The 21,034-nt window shown below is 40.8% G+C and overlaps 1 long non-coding RNA gene across 1 annotated transcript in view; it reads right to left on the reverse strand.

The window, feature by feature from the left end:
* The window catches only part of LOC123479448 (uncharacterized), a 77,547-nt gene that overhangs the window by 42,570 nt on the left and 13,943 nt on the right, over positions 1-21,034 (reverse strand). Inside the window, exon 2 of the long non-coding RNA XR_008427394.1 lies at positions 18,139-18,240. This is a non-coding gene — a long non-coding RNA (uncharacterized lncRNA). The remainder of the gene's footprint in view (positions 1-18,138; positions 18,241-21,034) is intronic.

The following is a 21,034-nucleotide window of genomic DNA, read 5'->3' on the forward strand; positions in this document are numbered from 1 at the left end:
ACTGTTTCTGCCCTTCCCAGGTTTATATATTATGGCCAACCTTAGGAAGTCATGTGGGTGATCTTGCCTGGCCAACCACAGACCTTCCTCTGATCACACTCTTCCTGTGGAGCACAGCAGTTCCCGTGGCTCAGCACTGGATTTGGTGGAGAGTCAGGGTCGGCATTCCTCTGAGGCCAACAGTCTGAACGGCATTTGGGCAGGGACTAGAACCAGCGGCGTGGGGGAAGGAATGGGAGGCAGAGCTCAGGGGAGGAGGGGCTGGCTACTGCCCCAGGAGCGGAAGATGAGCCCCAGTTTTCAGCTTGGGAATTTTTTTTTTCTTAAAGAATGTCCTGAGGCTGGAACAGGCTGAGGAAGCCTGGCCACCATCTGTTGCTGACTGTCTCCGGCCTTGGAAGACTGTGGTTCAAATACCTCTTTCAAACAGAACTGCCCTCCTTTGAAAGTAGCTGTGCTCTTTCAAAGGCAGCATTAATAGGTTTTAAATCAGATTTCTAGTTCCATCCCTGCAAAGATTCTTCGAGTAATTCAAAATAGTATCAGCCTCCCTGGTTTCTGAGGACTGCTGCCATCAGCACCCGAGGCCAGAAGCACAGCTGGGGTACCATCACAGAGGTGGCTCACTCCAGCCTCCCCTTCAAGAGGAGGCAGACAGAGGACCTTGTCCATGTGAAGGCACAGGCCTTGATCTTCAGCAGGGGGCCACAGCCTTGGGTTCACCAGAACACCAGCTGGAAGGCATGTGCACATGGGGTTAGAACCCCGGGCTGCAGTCCCCACGCATGGTCTTCTTGACCTCTCGCTTCTCAGCCTCTCTCATTCCTGGGGTAGTCACTATTGCTCTCCAGCTCTCCACGAGCCCTCAGAGTCTTTTTGCCACTGCTGGAAACTGACCTTTACTCAAAACCTGTACCAGGTGCCAGGCCAGGCCCTCAGATAAGAAGCAGTGTCCCCAGGTTTGCCAGCTCCAAAGTTCCAAAATGCTTTAGTCTGCTCCAACCTGCCGTTTCCATATATAGTCCCACCTGGCAATGCCTAGTATCACTCCTCCCACCAGGACAGGTAAGTGTGTTAGGGGGCAGTATGGTGTGTGTGCTTTCTGTTCTTAATAGGCCTGGGCTTTATAAGCTGTGGGGGAGTATCTGCTTCAAGTTGAAAGAACTAAGGGAGGACAGAGCCCTGGGGTGGGGGGGGGGAGGCAGAGGTAACGTGTACTTTATGTAATACTCTGGGGTAAAAGTTATACCTGCAGAAATGCTAAACAACCCCTTCAAAGAGTTCAAGAGAAACACAACAAGGAAAACTGCAAAAGCCCTAATACACATAATCTAAACCTTTACATGCTTGTTATCTAAGCAAATGGAACTAAAAATAGTCAACCTCTAGATATCCAGATTTCTTAGTATAAGTGGACATTAAGAATAGTGAGATTTAATTGTGCTCCTGGTCCCAAATTCAGTCTTCTCAGTCTGTAATGCATTCTGTCAGTTTACATGTAAGGACCTAACAAGCAAAACTAGATGGTCACAGTATGAACAAGGGATGGACCTCCAAAGTTACTACACATTGACATCATGGGGTAGACTGGACACAGAGTTCATGAAAACAAAAGGATTAATAAGATAGGAAACAACCCAAACGCCAGAACCATAAGAGACCAAACTGAAAAATTCAAAGAGGGCTCTGGGTGACCCTATTCTCCCGCAGGACTGGCCAGGGGTTGTCAGTCCCCATCTCTGCCCAGAGACCAGAGGTTTCACAGACCTTGGGTTTCATAGATGGGCAGGAAGAAACATTTCTTGAAGTGGTATAAGGCCCATGCTTCTCATTTTCAGAAAGCTTTCACGAACATTAACTAATTAATTTTGTTCCACATAACTTGACACAACACCAGAGCTACACTTGTAGGAAGAGATGTGTCAAAATGTCAGAGAGTATTTATGGAGCCAGGAAATTAACAGAGAATACAATGTACAGTCAGGAATGAACAGGTGAGAGAGAAGGCATGGATACAGAAAGTTAAAAGGATTACTGTAATGGTGAGCTTTTCTGAAATTCATGAGGACTATGATTTTCTCCTCTGCTCCCTGCTCTCCTTAAAGGCAAATACCAGGGCAGTATGATATTTGAGCCCTGGGTCTAGTCCTGACTCTGCCACATGTGCAAAAGACGTGTGGCCTTGGACAAGCCCCTGTGTGTCCATAGGCCTCACTTTCCTCACTGTAACACCTCTGACATTCTGTAAGTTTAGTTCTTATACAGCACTGTCTAGTCCAGGGCTCTGGACACACCAGGGTGTTGGGAACACTGGGAGAAAAGGATGACATTGGTAAGTTACATGGCCTGTGGCCAAAGCAGCATCTATCAGAAACTGGCATTAAAACTGCTGTGAGAGTTGTCCTGGCCAGTGTGGTTCATTTGGTTGGAGAGTCATCCCAGAACTAAAAGTTTGCAGATTTAATTCCTGATCAGTGCAGATACCTGACGTATAGGTTTGATCCTGAGTCCAGATGCGATTCCAGGTCTGGGTACCTACAGGAGGCAACCAATTGATGCCTCTCTCTCATTCTGATGTTTTCCTCTCTCCCCTTTCCTCTCTCCCTTCCTCTCTTTCTAAAAGCAATGGAAAAAATGTCCTTGGGTGAGAATTTAAAATACATAACTTCTGTGATCATTAATTCTCTGTATTTTAGATGAAATTTAAGTTTGAACCAGACTGGCCCTCCCTCCTTCACAAGGGTGGGCCTCATTCAGTCAATTTAAGGTCTGAATAAAACAAAAAGGCTGAGTAAGAGGGAAGGCAATTCCTCCTGCCTAACTGTGGAGCTAGGACATTGGGCCTTTCTGACCTTCATTCACAGATTGAACCTGACTAGTTTCAGATCTCCAGCTCACTGACTGCAGACCTTGGGACTTTTCAGCCTCCACAACTGTGCAAGCCAACTCCTTATAATAAATCATGTACAGGCTCAGGTTAAGATGACAGAGTAGGTAAACACTGTGCTCATTTCCTCCCACAACCACATCAAAATTACAATGAAACTACAAAAACCATTAGTCAGAACTGCCTGAAAATTAGATGAACAGCAGTCCAATACGTAAGGACCTACAGAAGAAGCCATGTCATGACTGTAAACATAAAAAAGGAAGCATAAACATAAAAAGAACCAGTCAGAAATGAAGAATCAATCATTGAAATGAAGAATACATTAAAGGGAATCAACAGTCAAGTAGATGAAGCAGAGCATCAAATTGAAGACTTGAAAGATAACGCACAGAAAAGGCCCAATCAGAACGGCAAAAAGAATCCAAAAGAAATGTTAGTTTCAGGGCCTCCGGGACAACATCAAGCATATCAACATTTGCATCATACCAGAAGGAGAAGAGAAAAAAAGAATTTGAAAATCTATTTGAAGAAATAATAATCAAAAATTTCCTTAGCCTGGTAAAAGAAATAGACATATAAGTCCAGGAAGTGCAGAGAGTCCCAAACAAGAAAAACCCAAAGAGGCCCAAACCAAGACACATCATAATCAAAATGCCAAAGGTTAAAGGCAAAGAGAGAATATTAAAAATAGCCAGAGAAAAGCAGTTAGTGGCCTACACAGGAGCTCCATAAGACTGTCAGCTGATTTCTCAACAGAAATGCTTCAGGCCAGAAGGGATTGGCACAAAATGTTCAAAGTGATGAAAAGCAAGAACCTATAACCAAGATTACTCTACCCAGAAAAGCTATCAATTTACAATTGAAGGACAGGTAAAGAACCTCCCACATAAGAAAAAGCTAAAGGAGTTCATCACCACCAAACTAGTATTGCAAGAGAAGTTAAAGGGACTTCTTTAAGAGGAACAAAAAAAGGAAAAAAATCTAAAAAATAATGTGAGTAATAAAATGGCAATAACTACATATCTATCAATAATTACTTTAAATGTAAATGGATTGAATGTTCCAATCAAAAAGCATAGGATGGCTAAATAGATATTTTAAAAAAGTAAGATACTTACATATGCTGCCTATAAAAGACTCATTTCAGATCAAAAGGCATACACTGACTAAAATAAAGGAATGGAAAAAGATATTTCATAAAAAGGGTTATTTTATTTCATAAAAACCTAAAAAGTTTCCCACTAAGATCAGTAACAAGACAAGAATGTCCGCTTTCACCACGCCTATTCAACATAGTATTCAAAGTTCTAGCCACAGTGATCAAACAAGAAAAAGAATTAAAAGGCATCCAAATTGGAAAGGAGAAAGTAAAACTGTCATTTTTTGCAGATGACATGATAGTATACATAGAAAACCCTATAGACTTCACCATAATAAGTAATAATAACCATAAACCATAATAAGTTTACTCAACATAATAAGTAAATTTGGCAAAACAGCAGATACAAAGTCAATATTCAGAAATCAAAGGTATTTTTGTACACCATCAATGAAATATTAGCAACGAAAGTCAGGAAAAAAATCGCACTTGCTATAGCAACAAGAAAAATAAAGTACCTAGGAATAAACTTAACCAAGGATGTCAAAGACCTATACTCATAAAACTACACAACACTGAAGAAATTAAGGAAGACACAAATAAATGGAAGCATATATCATGTTCATGGATTGGAATAGTGAACATCATCAAAATGTCCATACTACCCAAAGCAATTTATAGATTCAATGCAACCCCTATTCAAATACCAATGACATGTTTCACAGATATAAAACAAACATTTCAAAAATTTATATGAAACCATAAATGACCCCAAATAGCTTCAGCAAATTTAAGAAAAAAGAACAAAGTATGAGGGATCACAATACCTCATATCAAACTATATTACAAGGCCACTGCAATCAAACCAGTCTGGTACTGTCATAAGAACAGACACATAGACCACTGGAACAGAATAGAGAGCCCAGAAATAAGCCCATGTCTCTGTGGTCGATTGATGTTTGACAAAGGGGTAGAAGCATAAAATGGAGTAAAAATAGCCTCTTCAACAAATGGTGCTGGGATATCTGGGCAGCTACATGCAAAAAAGTGAAACTCAACCACCAACTTACACCATACACAAAAATAAATTCAAGATGGATAAAAGACTTAAATGTAAGTCATGACACCATATAAGTCCTAGAGGTGAACATAGGCAAGAAAATTTGAGATATTCCATGCAGCAATATTTTCACAGGTACGTCCTCTAGAGAAAGAGACATAAAGGAAACAATAAACAAATGGGACTTCATCAAATTAAAAAGCTTCTGCATGGCTAAAGAAAACATCAGCAAAATGAAAAGGGAGCCAACTGCATGGGAAAATATATTTGCCAGTGATACCTTGGACAAGGGTTTGATCTCCAAAATATATAAAGGACTCCCACGACTCCACACCAGGAAGACAAACAATCCAATTAAAGAATGGACAAAGGACCTGAGCAGACACTTCTCCAAGGAGGACATACAGAGGGCCCAGAGACATATGAAAGGATGCTCAGCACCACTAGCCAACAAAGAGATACAAATTAAAATCACCATGAGATACCACTTCACACTGGTCAGAATGGCCATCATAAGCAAATCCACAAACAACAAGTGCTGGCCAGGTTGTGGGGAAAAGGGAATGCACTGTAGTGCATTGTTGGTGGGAATGCAGACTGGTACAGCCACTGTGGAAAACAATATGGAATTTCCTCAAAAAACTAAAAACAGAACTTTGTTTTGATGCAGCAATTCCACTGCTGGGATTATACCCTAAGAATCCTGAAACCAATTCAAAAGAACCTATGCACCCCAATGTTCATAAAAGTGCAATTTATAATAATGAAGTGCTGGAGACCGTCTAAGTGCCCATCATTAAATGAGTGGCTCAAAAATCTGTAGTACACTTACACAATGGAATACTACTCAGCAGAAAGAAAAGCTCCTACCCTTCACATCAGCATGGATGGAGTTGGAGAGCATTATGCTGAGTGAAATAAAGCAGGTGGTGAAAGACAAATACCATATGATCTCATCTGTAAGTGGAACCTAATCTACAAAATAAACAAGTGAGTGAAATAGAACCAGGGACATGGATATAAAGAGCAAATTGACAGTAACCAGTGGAAATGGGGAGAGGAACAATGAAGGAAAGAAGGGGAAGGGTTGTCAAGGAACATGTATAAAGGACCCATGGACAAAGACAATGGCAGTGGGGGGAGGACTGCATGTGGGTTGTGGGAGTCAGTAGGGAGGGGGAGAGTAATGGGAGGAAAATGGGTACAACTGTAATTGAACAATACAAAAAAGTGAAATGAAGGGGGGGAAAGCTGAGGTAGCAATACTTACAGCAGACAAAATAGACATTAAAGCAAAGGCTATAAAATAAAGAAGAACCCAGCAATTCCACTTCTGTGTATTTATCTAAAAACCCCAAACACTAAATCAAAAAGACATATGCATCTATATGTTCACAGCAGTGTTGTTTACAATAACAAAGATATGGAAGCAACTTAAGTGTCTATTGACAGATGAATGGATGAAAAAGAAGTGGTGCATACATACAATGAGATATGACTCAGGCATAAAAAAGCATGAAATCTTGCATCTGTGACAATATGGATAGAATAGAGGGTATCATGCTAAGTGAAATAGGGCAGGCAGAGAAAGACAAATACTACATTATTTAACTTACGTGTGAAATCTAAAAAACAAAATACCTGAACAAAAACAAACAGAAACAAACTCATAGATACAGAGAATATTTTGATGGTTGCCAAATGGGAGGGGGGTTGAGGGGCTGAGTAAAAAAGCTGAAGGGATTAAGAAGTGTGAATTGATGTAACAAAGTAGTCATGGGGACATAAAACACAGCATAGGGAATATAGTCAATAATATTGTAATAACTATGTATGGTGCCACATGGTACTAGATTTATTGGGGTGATCACTTCACAAGATATAGAAATGTCTAATCACTATGTACATCTGAAACTAATATAATATTATATGCCAGCTATAATTAAACACTTAAATATTCTAATTAAAAATATATCATGTATATAACTTTAAGTAGATAAATATTCTATCATACAGATGTATCACAATTAGCAGGATATTTATATCCTGTTGGTTCTGCCTCTCCGGAGCATCCTTGCTAACACAACGTCCCAGAGCATCTTTGATGTACATGGCTCAGAGAAGATGCTAAAAACCTCTTCTAGGAAACACTTGCTGCCACACACTTGTAGATATTAAAATAAGAATAAGCTCATGTGGTTCGACATAAAAATATGTGAAAATAACACTGTAGAACACAGCTTTGGTCAGACCTGTGAAGCCATATGTCACATATGAAAGAGTATAACCGAAGCCTGGGACTGAAAAGGTTAGGAGAAAAGCCATAAATAGAGCAAAATAGTGAAAAGAAGGCTTTTGGAGAACAGATCAAGGTAAGTGAATGAGTTAATCAGAAGCAGATATACAGTTAGACAGTTAACATGTAAGAAGGATTATGGTGTGGAGCACTTTTCCACCATGGGATCACAGCCAGGAAAGCCTGGTTTAAAATGAAGAAGATGGAAGATGGAAGATGGGAGGCAATTCATTCATAGCAAGAGGATTCTGATGCCTGGATTATAAGTGAAAAAATAGTATAAACATTACTCGAGGTCTCACAACCCAACATTTTGGCATAGCCTTCCAATGCTTTTTCTAGGATCTTTCTGGCTCGCTCTCTTTCTCTCTCTCTCTCCCTCTCAACTTACCTCCCCTCAACTTACCTATTCATTTCCCTTACAACAATTTCATAACTTCATGAACATTTTTCTAAATAATCAACTACTTCTCTACACAATAATTTTTAAGTAGATGAACATTTTTCTATCATACAAGTGTATCACAATTTATTTAACCAATTTCCCATTTGTGGGCATTTACATTCCTTCCAATTTTCACTCTTTTAAAGCATCCAAGGATGAATATCTTTATACTTGAATTACATTTTACATTTCCTGGTTGTTTCTTTAGAATAAATTTTTAGATGTGGAATTGCTGGATCAAAAGTTGTGACCTGCATAAGGATTTTGATTCGTAGTTGAACCCCCTCTGTAAACAGACCACTTATATTATCTCTAACAATGAAGGAGAGTACCCATCTCTCTATGCTCTTGCCAACATTGGGTATAAGTTTTTGTTGCTTTATTTTTGCATGAAGTGATTCTGTGAAAGAAAACATCAATGAGAACTTTTTGTGAATGAAGTGGCATTAGAGCTGGCCCTTGAGTGTGTGGTAAGAGTTCAATAAGCAGAGTAGCTGGGGAAGGGCATTTTAAGGCCAGAAACGCAGCATAGCAGCTTAGACACGGATGCTCTTTGGATAACCCGGTAGTCCAGATGGACTGACATGCAGGGGTCCTGGGTAACTCTGGAGGATTAAACTAAAAAGGCAGACTAGCATGTGATCACAGGGGTCCTTGAATAGCATCCTAAGGAGCTTAGATACTATTTCACAGCAATTGGAAGCCATTAGCAGTTTCTGAGCAGGGGATATGTTTTTGCACACTATCCTAAGGGTGCCAAGGACCTGCCAAGAAGGTTGTTAAGTGGCAGGATCAGTTTTCATAGTTTTGACAGTAACCAGGAAACATGTCTATTTTTCCCACTCTGGTGTGATATTGGGGTTGGAGCACTCCACTCATGTTCCAACATGCTTCCTATTAAGAGGACAAAACCCCACACGAACAAATCAAGGGCAAGAGAGAACAAATGTATGCAGACCCAGCAAACAGAATGCAGGAGGGCCTGCAAGTAGCACTTGATAATTTATCTCAGTCCTTATTTCTCTCATCAATATTTTATGACACTAGGAGACTCCAGCTTCATTTTCTGGTAATGAATTTATCATGAGACTAAGAGCAAGTTACTGAAGCAGATGCCTGGGGAGGCTGTGCAGAAGGGCAACTCCATGCTTCAGCCTGCTGGCTCTGCCGCCCTGCGGGGCACAGGCACTGGTCAACCAAGAGAGCCTGGGCCCCCGGGATGGGGCTTCCCTTGATGTGGATCACTGATTCCTCAAATAAACTCTCTTTAGAAAATGCCTTTCCTCCCTGGGAGGCTGAGTAGTGTCGGGAAGGTTAGTCAACAACTGTGATTAATCACCCACTGGGCATAGAACCCTATAATAGAACTGGGAGAAAATAAACATATTCAAGTAGCAGCCGTTGTTCTCAGAGAATTTGCAATCTTTGTCCGCAGTCCAGCATCTGCAGACCACTTGGAGCATAGTAGGAAGTCAGAAATGCCTTCGACATGCGTGAGTAACTGCTGACAGCTGCCCTGACGGGTCCTGCTGTCTCCTTTCAGCTTTAGATCTGACTGTCTGTAACTGAGGGAAGTCACTTTATATAGCCTGGCTTCAGAAATCTTATTTTACAAAGTGGGGAAAAAATACTCACAGCAGCAGACACTTGGATAGCATTTGCTCTGTGCTTCCAAAGGTATATATATTCAATTAATTTTCATAACAACCCCAAGACAGGTGCTGTTATTACTTGTATTTTACAGATGAGGACATCTATGCCTAGATAGATTAAGGTCCTCGCTCAAGGTCACAGAGCTAGTTTTGAATTCAGAATCTGCAGTCTTAATCACCTCATTATACCATCTTATATCACCTAGACCAGTAAGGTAGAACTCATTTTTGTGCAAATAACAAAAAAAAAGTATTAAATCCTACTTTAGCTAGCTTAAGCAAATTTATTGGCCCACAGAAAATTCAAGGTATATTACTGGTATCGAGTATGGCTTCATGCAGGGCCTTAAATTATGCCACCAGGACTCGGTTTCTCCCTCTGTCAGCTGCGTTACCCATCTGGGTCCCGCTCTCAGACAGGCCCCCTGACGGATTTAAGATGGCTGCCATCACTGCATATCTTACACTCGCAGAGCACTTAATTAGTGAGAAAAAAACAAGTGTCTTTCCCAGTATTCCTAACAAAGTTTCCACTGTTTGTCTTTGGCTCAGATCAGTCCATGTGATCTAATGGCCAAGGGAATGTAATGTGCTAATTAGCAGAGACCTAGGTCAAACACTCCACCTGTCAGTGGGAGCGGGGAGCCCCATGGGAACACATGGCTAGTGTGTGGATGAGGTAGCTGCACAGAGGGAAAGCAGGAGACAGTCATCAAAGAACAGGAACTAGATGTTAAGTAGCAAAAGCAACAGATGTCCACTCCATACTGTTTCTTCTTGCTACACCTAGAAAAATATTGAAATGCTGATGGAAAGACATCAATTGATGTAACTATCAAAAAGAAGATGAAATATATTTTAGCTCAACTCTTTGACAAAAGAAGTAGACACCGTCAGCCAGCCCAGGAGCTAAGACATCATTTACCATTCTCCTCCTCACTCATTCCTCGCCAAACCCTCAGGACCATTTTCTGCTTTTCAGACACACCTTGGAGCCTCTCGTCTCAGGCCTTTGTGGTGCCGCTTCCATCTATCTACAATATGTGTCCCCTGGCGATCCGTGTGTCTGCCTCCTTCCTTTCATTCAGATCTCCCTCCAGGGGCCACCCTTACCAAAAAGACTTTTCCAACCATCCTTTTGCTCTCAGTACTTTAATTTTTCTAAAGCCATCATTGCTGTTTTAGCGTCTACATATTGTGTGTCCTCTATTTCCTCACTAGAAGGAAGGCTGTATGACGACAGAAGCTTTGTTTCGTTCCATGCTGCCTCCCTATACATAACAGGGATGTATCGACATATAATAGATACAACAAATATCTGTTTAATAATGAGTGAATGAGGCATTAGGAAGCTTTTCTCACTATGGTTAGCATGATCCAGGCTGTCAGAGAGAATCTGGGAAAGAAGAAGGTACAGGAGAGAAGGCTTGAGAATACCTGCCGACACCAGGCCTGGGTGGGGCACCCCCACAGCCCCGTGTGCTGCCACCACCAGCATGGCACAGCATGGCCAAAAGCATGTCTAAAAGGCTGAAGGCATAAAGTCAGAAGACAGAGAGTGAATGGGGGCTAAAGAGGAGGCTAGCAAAACTCAGGAGAAACAGAGAAAAAGAAGCAGAATGGGAAATATGCCACCACCAGTCCCCACACAGTGGTATCAGTGCCACGGTCACTTGTCTGGTCAAGCCAGGAGTGTGGGGATGTTCCTTTGACCCCTCATTGCACTATTATAGAAATGCATCTTAAAATGCACATAAAGCCCTGACTGGTGTGTCTCAGTTGCTTGGGCATCATCCCGCAAAGTGAAAGGTAGCTGGTTCAATTCCCAGTCAGGGCACATGCGTGGGTTGCGGGTTTGGTCCCTGGTCAGAGTGCATACAAGGGGCAACCAATTCACGTTTCTCTCTCACACAGCAGTCCTTCTCACCCCTCTTTCTCCCTCCCTTCCCCTCTCTCTAAAAATAAATAAATGAAATATTTTTTTAAATGAACATGAAAAAAACGCTGAAAAATTGTAATTGTGTTGTCTCACTGAGCATTGTAAATCTATTTTCATTGAGAAAACTAAAATAAGGCTCATATTCAGATATGACATTTACTACACAGATTGATGATCTCCGAAATAGACCTGAGTTAGAAAAGTAAAACAATTTCAGGGAATCATAATATAAACACCCACAATTTTAGGGAAATATACATAAAATTCATCATACAAGTTATATGGTATAATAATGGCTTATTTTCCCCCTTTTAAAATTGGTTTAGTCTTTCCCATATCCCCACAAGGTAACCTCTGATCTACTGAATATGCAAAGTTCATTTATTGGAAGGTAACATTATTGCTCATAGTACACCATTTGAAGACCATAAATACCATGCAAAAATCTCACCTCAATCTATGAGGCAGAAGTTATGTTATCTACTTTTTATTAAATTTCTGATGAACTAATAAATGATTGAAAAGTTCTTTGAAAAGATGGGATGTTCACTCCTATGGCCAGTAGTCTGTACATGGGCATGAAAGCTAAATGTTCAGGACTGTAGTCTCAGGTGACCCAGAAGTCCAGTGACAGGGAAGGCAGGCAGAGCATGCCCGCTGCTGGGCTCTCCTCCTGCTTTAGAGCCAGTCTTTTCAAGACTGTTCAAACTCGCATTTCCTCCATAAGCCCTGTGGCCAGCACACCAGAAGTCTAACCTTCTCTCTGCAGGAAAGAAAAACTGTAAGAAAATGAAGCCTTTCACTCCAGCCACACTCGCTACTTCTGCTCACTAACACCCAGCCACCTACCTCACTGTTGTTCATTCCTGAATCTCCTTTACTTCTTCTTTTCACCTTCAGGACCCAGCTGCAAAGCCTTTTCTTGTCACTAACTGTGAATGTGTACTGAATTCACTTGTGATTGTGCTAAGGGTTCTATACACGTTACTTCACTTCACCCTCACGATAACCATGAGAGTATGTGGGAGTGGGGGGTGGAGGCAGAAAACATCGCTCCACTTTACAGGTGAGAAGGTAGAGTTCTGAAGAGGTTAAGAAACTTGTCCTGGGTATCCAAGGACTGGCAATGCTGGTGTAGGTGCCCAGGGCCTGGTCTCTCCATTCCAGAGACATCAGCCACTGGCACTTCTGTCTCCTCATAGCCACCAGCCTCAACCTGATGAGCCCTGGGATGACCCTCTTGACTTACTGGGGCAAAAGTGTATAAATGCTATTGTTTTATGTTTTTATTGTGATAAAAATGTGTAACATATTTTAAACATTTTTCAGTGTACGATTTAGTGGCATTAGTACATTCTTATTGTTGTGCAACCACCACCAATGGCCTCTCCAGAATCTTTTCATTATTTTATGCTGGAACTCTGTATTTATGGAGGAATGACTCTTCATTCCTCCCTCCTCCTAGCCTCTATTCTATTTCCTGTCTCTATGCATTTGACTGTTTTCAGGTACCTCATACAAAACTGTATGGAATCATACAATATTTGTCTTTTTGTGAGTTTATTTTCACTTAATGTTTGCAAGTTCTATCCATGTTATAGCATGGATCAACACTTCATTCCCTTTCAAGGTTGAATATTCCACTGTATACAATATGCCATACATTTTTATCCATTCATCTGTCAATAAACATTTGGGTTATTTCTATTTTTTGGCTATTGTGAATAATGCTGCTATGAAGATTGGTGTACAAACATCTGTTCAAGTCCCTGCTTTCAATTTTTATGGGGACATACCTGAAAGCAGGATTGTTAGATCACATTGTAACTCTGTGTTTTATTTGTTGAGGAACCATCAAACTGTTTTGCACAGCAGTTGCACCATTTGACATTCTCAACAGAAATGCACAAGGGTTTTAATTCTTCACATCTTGGCCAACATTCGTTATTCTGTTATTTCAATAAGAGCCATTCTTAAGGGCATAACGTAATATCTCATTGTGGTTTTCATTTGCATTTCCCTAATGACTAGTGATGTTGAGCATGGTTTATTATATTTATTGGCCATTTGTATGTCTTCTTTGGAGACATGCCTGCTTAATTCCCCATATTTTATTGGTGGTGGTGTTGTTTTTGTTGGTGTTGGGTTGTAGGAGTTCTTTATATGTCCTGGATATTAATCACTTATCATATATGTGATTAGCAAATATTTTCTCCCATTTGGTGGATTGCCTTTTCACTCTGTTGATAGTGTCCTTTCATGAACAGAAGTTTTTAAAGATTTCGATGAAATACAATTTATCTATTTGTTGTGGTGGTGGTGGTTGCTGCATATGCTCATTGCCAAATCCAATGTTGTGAAGGTTTTCCCCTACATTTTCTTCTAAGTGTTTTGTAGTTTTACCTTTTACATTTAGGTCTTTGATCCATTTTGAGTTAATTTTTGTATATGGTGTAAGGTAGATAAGGGTCCCCTTTTCCAACACCATTTTTTGAAAAGATTGTCCTGTTCCCATTCAATGTCTTGACACTCTTGTTGAAAATCAACTGGCCAATAAAGAAAACTCATAGGTACATAAAAAAGTAAAAAGAAAATCAATTGACCATGTACAGAAAGACTTATTTCTGGTTTCTTATTCTATTGTCTTATACATTTGTCTTTATGCCGGTACCACATTGATTGTGATTAATGTAGCTTTGTAGTAAGTTTTGAAATCCAGAAATGAGTCCCACAAGTGTGGATTTTTTCCAAGATTGTTTTTGGCTTTTTAGTCTCCTCTGAGATTTCACATGAATTTTAGGATAGGTCTTTCTATTTCTGTAAACAAGTTGGTATTTTGATAGGGATGTCATTGAATCTATATATCACTTTGACTAGTGTTGTTATCTCAATATCAAGTCTTTCAATCCATGAACATGGAATGGGCTCCATTTATGTACGTCCTCATTAATTTATTTCAGACTGGCTTTGTGGTCTTTAGTGTAGAAATATCTCACCTCCTTGATTGAATTTATTCCTAAGTTTTTTATTTTTTCTGATGCTAATATAAATGGAGTTGTTTTATCAATTTCCTTTTTAGATTGTTCATTGTTAGAGTATAGACATGTGACTAATTTATGTGTGATGACTTTGTATCCTGCAACTATACTGAATTTATTAGTTCTAACAACGTTTTTGGAAATCCTTAGGGTTTTCTACATATAAAATCATGCCATCTGTGGACAGAGATAATTTTACTTCTTCCTTTCCAATTTGAATGCCTTTTTTTTTCTTGTCTGATTGTTCTGGCTAAAACTTCAAATACAATGTTGAATACAAGTGGTAAAATGGGTATCATTGTCTTGTTCCTGATCATAAAGGAAGCTCAGTATTTCATACTCAGTATTTCACCACTGAGTATGGTATTAACTGTGGGGTTTTCATGTATATGTCCTTTATCATGTTGAGGATCTATGTGCAATTTTAAAACTTAGTGGAATGCCCAAATAACAAGTGTTTTACCTTTTGATAAATGTGTGTCAAATCTTCTTGAGAACAAATTGATTGGCAAGCATATATGTGTATTGGTAAAAGCTGAATTAGTACTTAATTATATTTGCATCATCAGAAAAAGTATTTCAAAACTTGTGGTTCAGTGGTGATTGGTGTTGGGAGAGAGGGGCCAATGTAAGAGGTTATTTATAGGAAAATGATAAAAATTACTAGGACATGATATCATGTAACATATAACGAGAGTCAATAATTTTCTTCTTCTATACTAGGTCAGGTAACAATAATTTTTGTTGCTTCAACATGCAAAAGAAGTTACTAGGGTACATAATGAAATTCTATAAAATCACACAAAAAAGATAAAAGCAAAAACAGACCAGGTCATAAAAATGTTAAATACGTCTATATCTTTAGTCATGAAAAAGTCATTTCTGAGCAAATTAAAAGTAATTTATGCTAAAAGGTTTGCTCAGGCCAAATATAATCAAGTTCTGGAAGAATATGGATGAAACTATGAGGCAAATCTGCAATCATCTATTAAATTTAGAGATTATAATAGTGAATATTTTGAGAGAGCTTACTATGAACCAAGAATTTTCTAAGTACTTTATGTATAATAATATATTTGATCCTCACAACTACCCTAAAAGTTGGATGCTATTATTTTCCCCATTTTACAAATGAGGAAACTGAGATGCAGAGAGATAAAAAATCTTGTCCAAGGTCACACAGTTACTAAGTACTGGAGATACAATTCCACTAGGCAGCCTTCACTCCTAGAGTCAGCTGAATAATGTCCCCCCAAATATATTGTCTTTAATCCCAGGAACCTGTAGATGTTTGTTATTTGCAAAAAAAAAAAAAAAAAGAAAGAAAGAAAAACATCTGTTGGTATAATTAATGAAGGATTTTGAGATAAGGAAAATATCCTGGATTATGTGGGTGAGCCCTAAACGCCATCACACGTGTCCTTATGAAAGACAACAGCAGGTTTACACAGACACAGGAATAGGGACACATGGAAGAGACAGCCACACGAAGATGGAGGTGGAGATCAGCGTAATGCAGCTGAGGAAGCCAGAAGAGGTAAAGAGCTGATTCTCCCCTGACATCCCCAGGGGAAGCACGGTCCTGCTAGATTTTGGACTTCTGGCCTCCATAATGGGAGAGAATAAATTTCTGTTGTTTTAAGCCACCCAATTTATGGTTATTTGTTATTTGTAGCCATAGGAAACTATTTCCACTTGATCAGGATGCTGGAGGATCTCCTGTGGGAAGATTTTGCCCTCAGCTGCATCAGGTGAAATCATAGCAGCTCCCACAGCTGCTCACAAACAGACTTGGAGAGACCACGCAGAGCAGGTCTGACCACTGGCTAAACAAGTAGTTCAAGAGCACCAAACACTTTTCAAAGTGCTGTCCCGTTGATCATATCATTTGACCATCTGGCCTCCACCTAATTGCCATTGTACACAAGAGGTGAAAAGGACCACTTATTCAGTTTATGCATGTAAGAGCCAAGACATGAACTCCAGCCTCCTACTTCAGAGTATTTCCAACTGTACCACACTCCAACTCCAAAAGAAAAGAAAAGAAATAACAAGGGAGAGAGGGGAAACCATAATATTTGTGAATAGCACTTTGGAGTTTACAAGGCTCATGCATCTGAACAATTTAATTCTTATAACAATAAGAGGTTACTCTTATTATCCCTGTTCTACAGATAAAAAACAAAAACAAAAGCTGGGAGGAGTCTATAGACTTTTATCAAGACACACAAGGACCAAAAGTGGTTTGACCTTCAATCCAAGGCCAATTTTTCCACTGCAGATACTCTAGTATTTTGCATACTACAGGCCCAGGCCAAAAATGTACAAATACCATACCCAAGTGCACATGTTGGGGGTTTTCCTTTAAAAATAAAAATAGTCTTGATGTAAAGTTAAAAACAGAAGGGTGATTTGCATAAGACCCTGAGCTCTCAATTACACCAATTACTTTATAATTATAGGCAATGCCATCCTGGTTTTTCAAAACTTACGTCTATTCTTAAAGAATCTGTCAGAAGGGAGGCTTCTTCTCAGGGAGAGGTTCCAATTAGTATGCACGTTGCATGCAGAGGGAGAAAAACCTGCTGGAGCTCCGAGGAGGAAAAAAGAGACAGGAGCTTTTAAATGTCCCAGCTTAGCAAATGGGCATGCTGGGAAACCAAGACCTCTGGGAAACTTCCAGCTCTCAGCTCTGGAGGAGGGTTATGTCAGGGCAAACTCAGCCTGAACCCCCTCACCCCTGCCTTTCTTCCTCCCACCTGTCTATTGCCCCAGCAGCTGCCTCTAGACTTTGAGGTGCATGGAGGGAAGTTTAGCCTGCCAAACTTGGATTTCTCATAGCTGCAGGGAGAAATCAGTGGAACAGGTCTGCCTAAATCCCTGCCACTGAAATCATTGTCTTGTCCTTGTTTAGTGCCTGTGGAACAGGGAAGTATCATCATCTTCCCTATCCCAGGGCGTGATCACTCAGAAAACTTTCTGAGAACGGGAGTGGAAGAGTGGGCAGGCACTTGCAAGCACTAAATGCAGCATTTTTTTTTTATCTTAAAGTTCCCTTCTGTGGGTCTGGTTATTTCCATGCCCCAACTGCCCTGCCATCAGATCGGTAATGAGAGTCTTCAGATACTGTTGCTCAAATCACAGTTTTCTGCAGGGTCCTGACTTACCTACCCTGGGAGAGAACGGAAAGCTCAGCAAGTTGGAATATCCAGAAACCTTAGGGATCCCGGAGGCCAATTCCTCCTACTATATGGAGGGTGGCATTTGGACTGTCCCATTGGGGGGCACGGTCCATTTGAATGCCACTGGTCCAAATGGTAGTGTCAATAGGTAAAGTCACCATTGCACAAAGCACATATTCCTGACCCTCGTGCCCTGTAAAAGGAGACAAGCAGCTGCACGACAAAGGTAATTTGTTCTGCTTTGACAGATGGACCTCACCTGTCCTCTGACTGCCAGTGCAAGCAGGTAATGCAATACATCTGCGACCACTGAGAATTCAGCACTCCATACTAAAACTCAATACTAGTACCTCTGTCTGCCTGTCTTCCTGTCTCCAAATAAGGAGCTGCCACCTTTATGTAACTATCAACCTCTAGGCTTGCGCTGACTCTTCCAAGGTCCCTCTGTGAAAATTCACATGTCTTTGAGCATCAGTGTCACTCCATCACACTGAGTTTCTTTAGCAGAAACACCTCCAGTTACAGTTTGCTACACACCTTCATTCATGTTATCTCAGTCTCCCGGGCACATCACTACAGAGATGGCACTTCCCATTGCTTCTCCATGCTCGGCACTCTCCACAGCCACTCTTTAGAACACTGGTAAAAGAAAAATCACAGGAAGATAAACTGAAGAAAGGGGGCAGATATGGGTTTGGGGAGATGAGGGTTCTCAGTAGGGTTATGCTTTGAGTGGCTTGTCTGGCCAGGTCATGCTGCCCATCTGCCCCCTCCTGCTGAATCCCAACCAAACACTGCATGAATGGAAAGCCTTTTCCTGCTTGACTAACTGGGAATTATATTCCTTTTTTGCTTCCGTACCATGTTGTGTGTCCATTAAAATCATGTTTCTTATCTTGCCTCTTATCATAGCCATGTGCCTATGTCTCACCTTTCCTACTAATTGTCTGAGTCCCTCACTACAGGGGCCAGTACAGATTCACTAATTCTGGGACTATCACTCAGAAAGTCTAACCAATCTTCCCAAGACCACGTTTGTAACTGGCAAGGGCAGGACACACACAAACATTAGCACACAGGTCGTGGTGCACAGTATGGTTTCTGTAACCTCTCTGCTCACGTTCAAGTCCCACTCAACAGGCTGCGGGAGCTTGGGGAGCGTTTTAACCTCTCTGTGCTTCAGTTTCTTCATCGATAAAATGAAGAAAATAACAGTGTCTACTTCCTAAACTTGTGGGGATTAAAGGAGTTAATGGATGTAAAGAGATCAGAAAAAGTCTGATACAGAAAATACTCTCACTAAACCTTAGGTATTCTTTTTCACACCCTAAATGTGCAGTGTTTTGTTTTTTCTTTTAAAGAAAGATCAAGAGAGAGCACAAAAGGTCCTCCCTGACCTCCAGTATTCTTGAATGCAAGGTTAGAAAACACAGATGTCAAAACAAACCAGCAAACAAAACTTACCGCTCTCACACACAATAAGTCACCCCTGGTGTCCTTTGCCATATCTCTAATGGTGTTCCTTTTCATTCTCATGACCTGGTTTAAGCCTCCTTCCCCAATGTCAGGTTTCAACCAAGCCCTACCCTCAATTCAACATGTGGGTGCCACCGGAAAAATCTTGATAAAGGACCCTTCCAACTATACAACTCCTATTATCCTAAGCCATCATTGGAATCTACATATGTACACAGATCTTAGGTATTTTTATCCATCTTTTTTCTTGTTCATGTTCAGTCACCACAAACAGCCTTTGCCCCTGACTCTGACACTCATAGGCTCTGTACTTTGCCTTTTCTGACCTTATATCCCTCCTGTCCTTTCTAAAAACTGTGCCACTTGCTCTCTGGAACTCAAGGCCAATCATTAGTAAGACTCCCGTGTCTTCACCTCCTTCTGTAAACACTCCTCCCCCTGTGTCTCTAACTAAACCCTGCTCTACCCTGGAGACAGGGCTCTCCAGTCTTCTCAAAGGATCCTCTTGCCTCAGGGCCTTCCTGGGTTGCATCTGCTCTGCTCCTAGGGTTGTCTTCTTCTTTTCCCCATGATCCTCTATACCTTGCTTGGAATTTCATGTCACCTGACTAAACCACCCACCCCCCATCATTGCTACAGTTACCTAGTGCCCCTTTTCTCTTGAAGAATTTAGCTCCTGATAATCCCTCCGTACAACACTATTCACTTCCTCATCTTGTTGATTTAATATACAAATAATCATGCTGCCAACATTCTGAACTTTACTCCTCCATGGAACTTTTCCTCTTTTCTAACTCACCTGAATACTCACCCCCTTGATTTTGTCATTACCAAGCACTCCAGTCTTCTTCTAAGCATAATTTCAAACGTCCCATATTCTAACCACCACCTCCTATGTTTCAAGTCCACTTACTCAAGTAGCCTAGCTCCAGCAATTGTTCTACCTCTCACCCAGAATTTTCAGTACATTGATTCTACAACCCATCCCTGTCCCTTACTTCCCCACGACCTCAGCTTAGATCCCATGTCAATCATTAGGCTGCAGCCCTCACCTTCACCTTCAAATGTTCTTGCCCTCGTTCTCTCTACCACCACTTACTTCCTTGCACTCAGGTAAGGCACAGTTATGTTTTGTCCAGTCAGATTGGACTGCACTTGTACAACTAAACAAGTTAAGGAGAAACACACGATCATGCTGGCTTACTTTAATTCATGATCGATAAACTCAAGGGGCCCTGTGATGCTGTCCAGCATTCATAACTACAGTGCGCTCACACCTCTCCTACTCTGCTAGATGGCTATGAATGCAATCTCATCTTTAATGTTGGATAGCTCCTCACCAGTCCTTACTCTCAAGAGCCAGCCTTGTTTGTATTTGATTAAGAAAATTGAAATAACATGAAAAGAATATCCACAAGCTCCCACTGCACACCTATCCACCTTCCAGCATTTATATTGCCCAGGCAGCATTCTCTCCTGTCACTGTGAGTGACTGTGCTCCTGCCTAGGGCAGCCTTCCACCTGTCCATTTGATCCCAGTCCTCCTCACCTATTCAAGGACAATGCTCCAGCAATTTTCCCTCTTTCTCTTGCAGCATCGATTTTTCTCACTGTCCTGAATCTTTTTCATCAACACACAAACATACTGCTATTTTTCCTGTTTTTAAAAAAATCTCTCAACCATGCTTTCTCCTCTAGCTGTCCCCCGTTTCTCTCTTTCCCTAGAGAAAAATTCCTTAAAAACTTTGTCTATGCCTATTGTCATGAAGACAATTCCTTCCATTCTGTCTTGAAATCATTCAAATTCAGGTTTTACTCCCACCGTTCACCATACTGCTCTTAAGAGGCCACCAGTGTCATCCATGCTGCTAATGTCAGTGTCAATTTTTAGTCCTCATTTTCCTAATTATCATCAGAAATTTACTCTGTTTATCACTTTTTTCCGTCTTAAACACTC

This window comes from Desmodus rotundus, chromosome 7 (genome assembly GCF_022682495.2).
Source record: "Desmodus rotundus isolate HL8 chromosome 7, HLdesRot8A.1, whole genome shotgun sequence".
In the NCBI taxonomy this organism is placed as follows: Eukaryota; Metazoa; Chordata; class Mammalia; order Chiroptera; family Phyllostomidae; genus Desmodus; species Desmodus rotundus.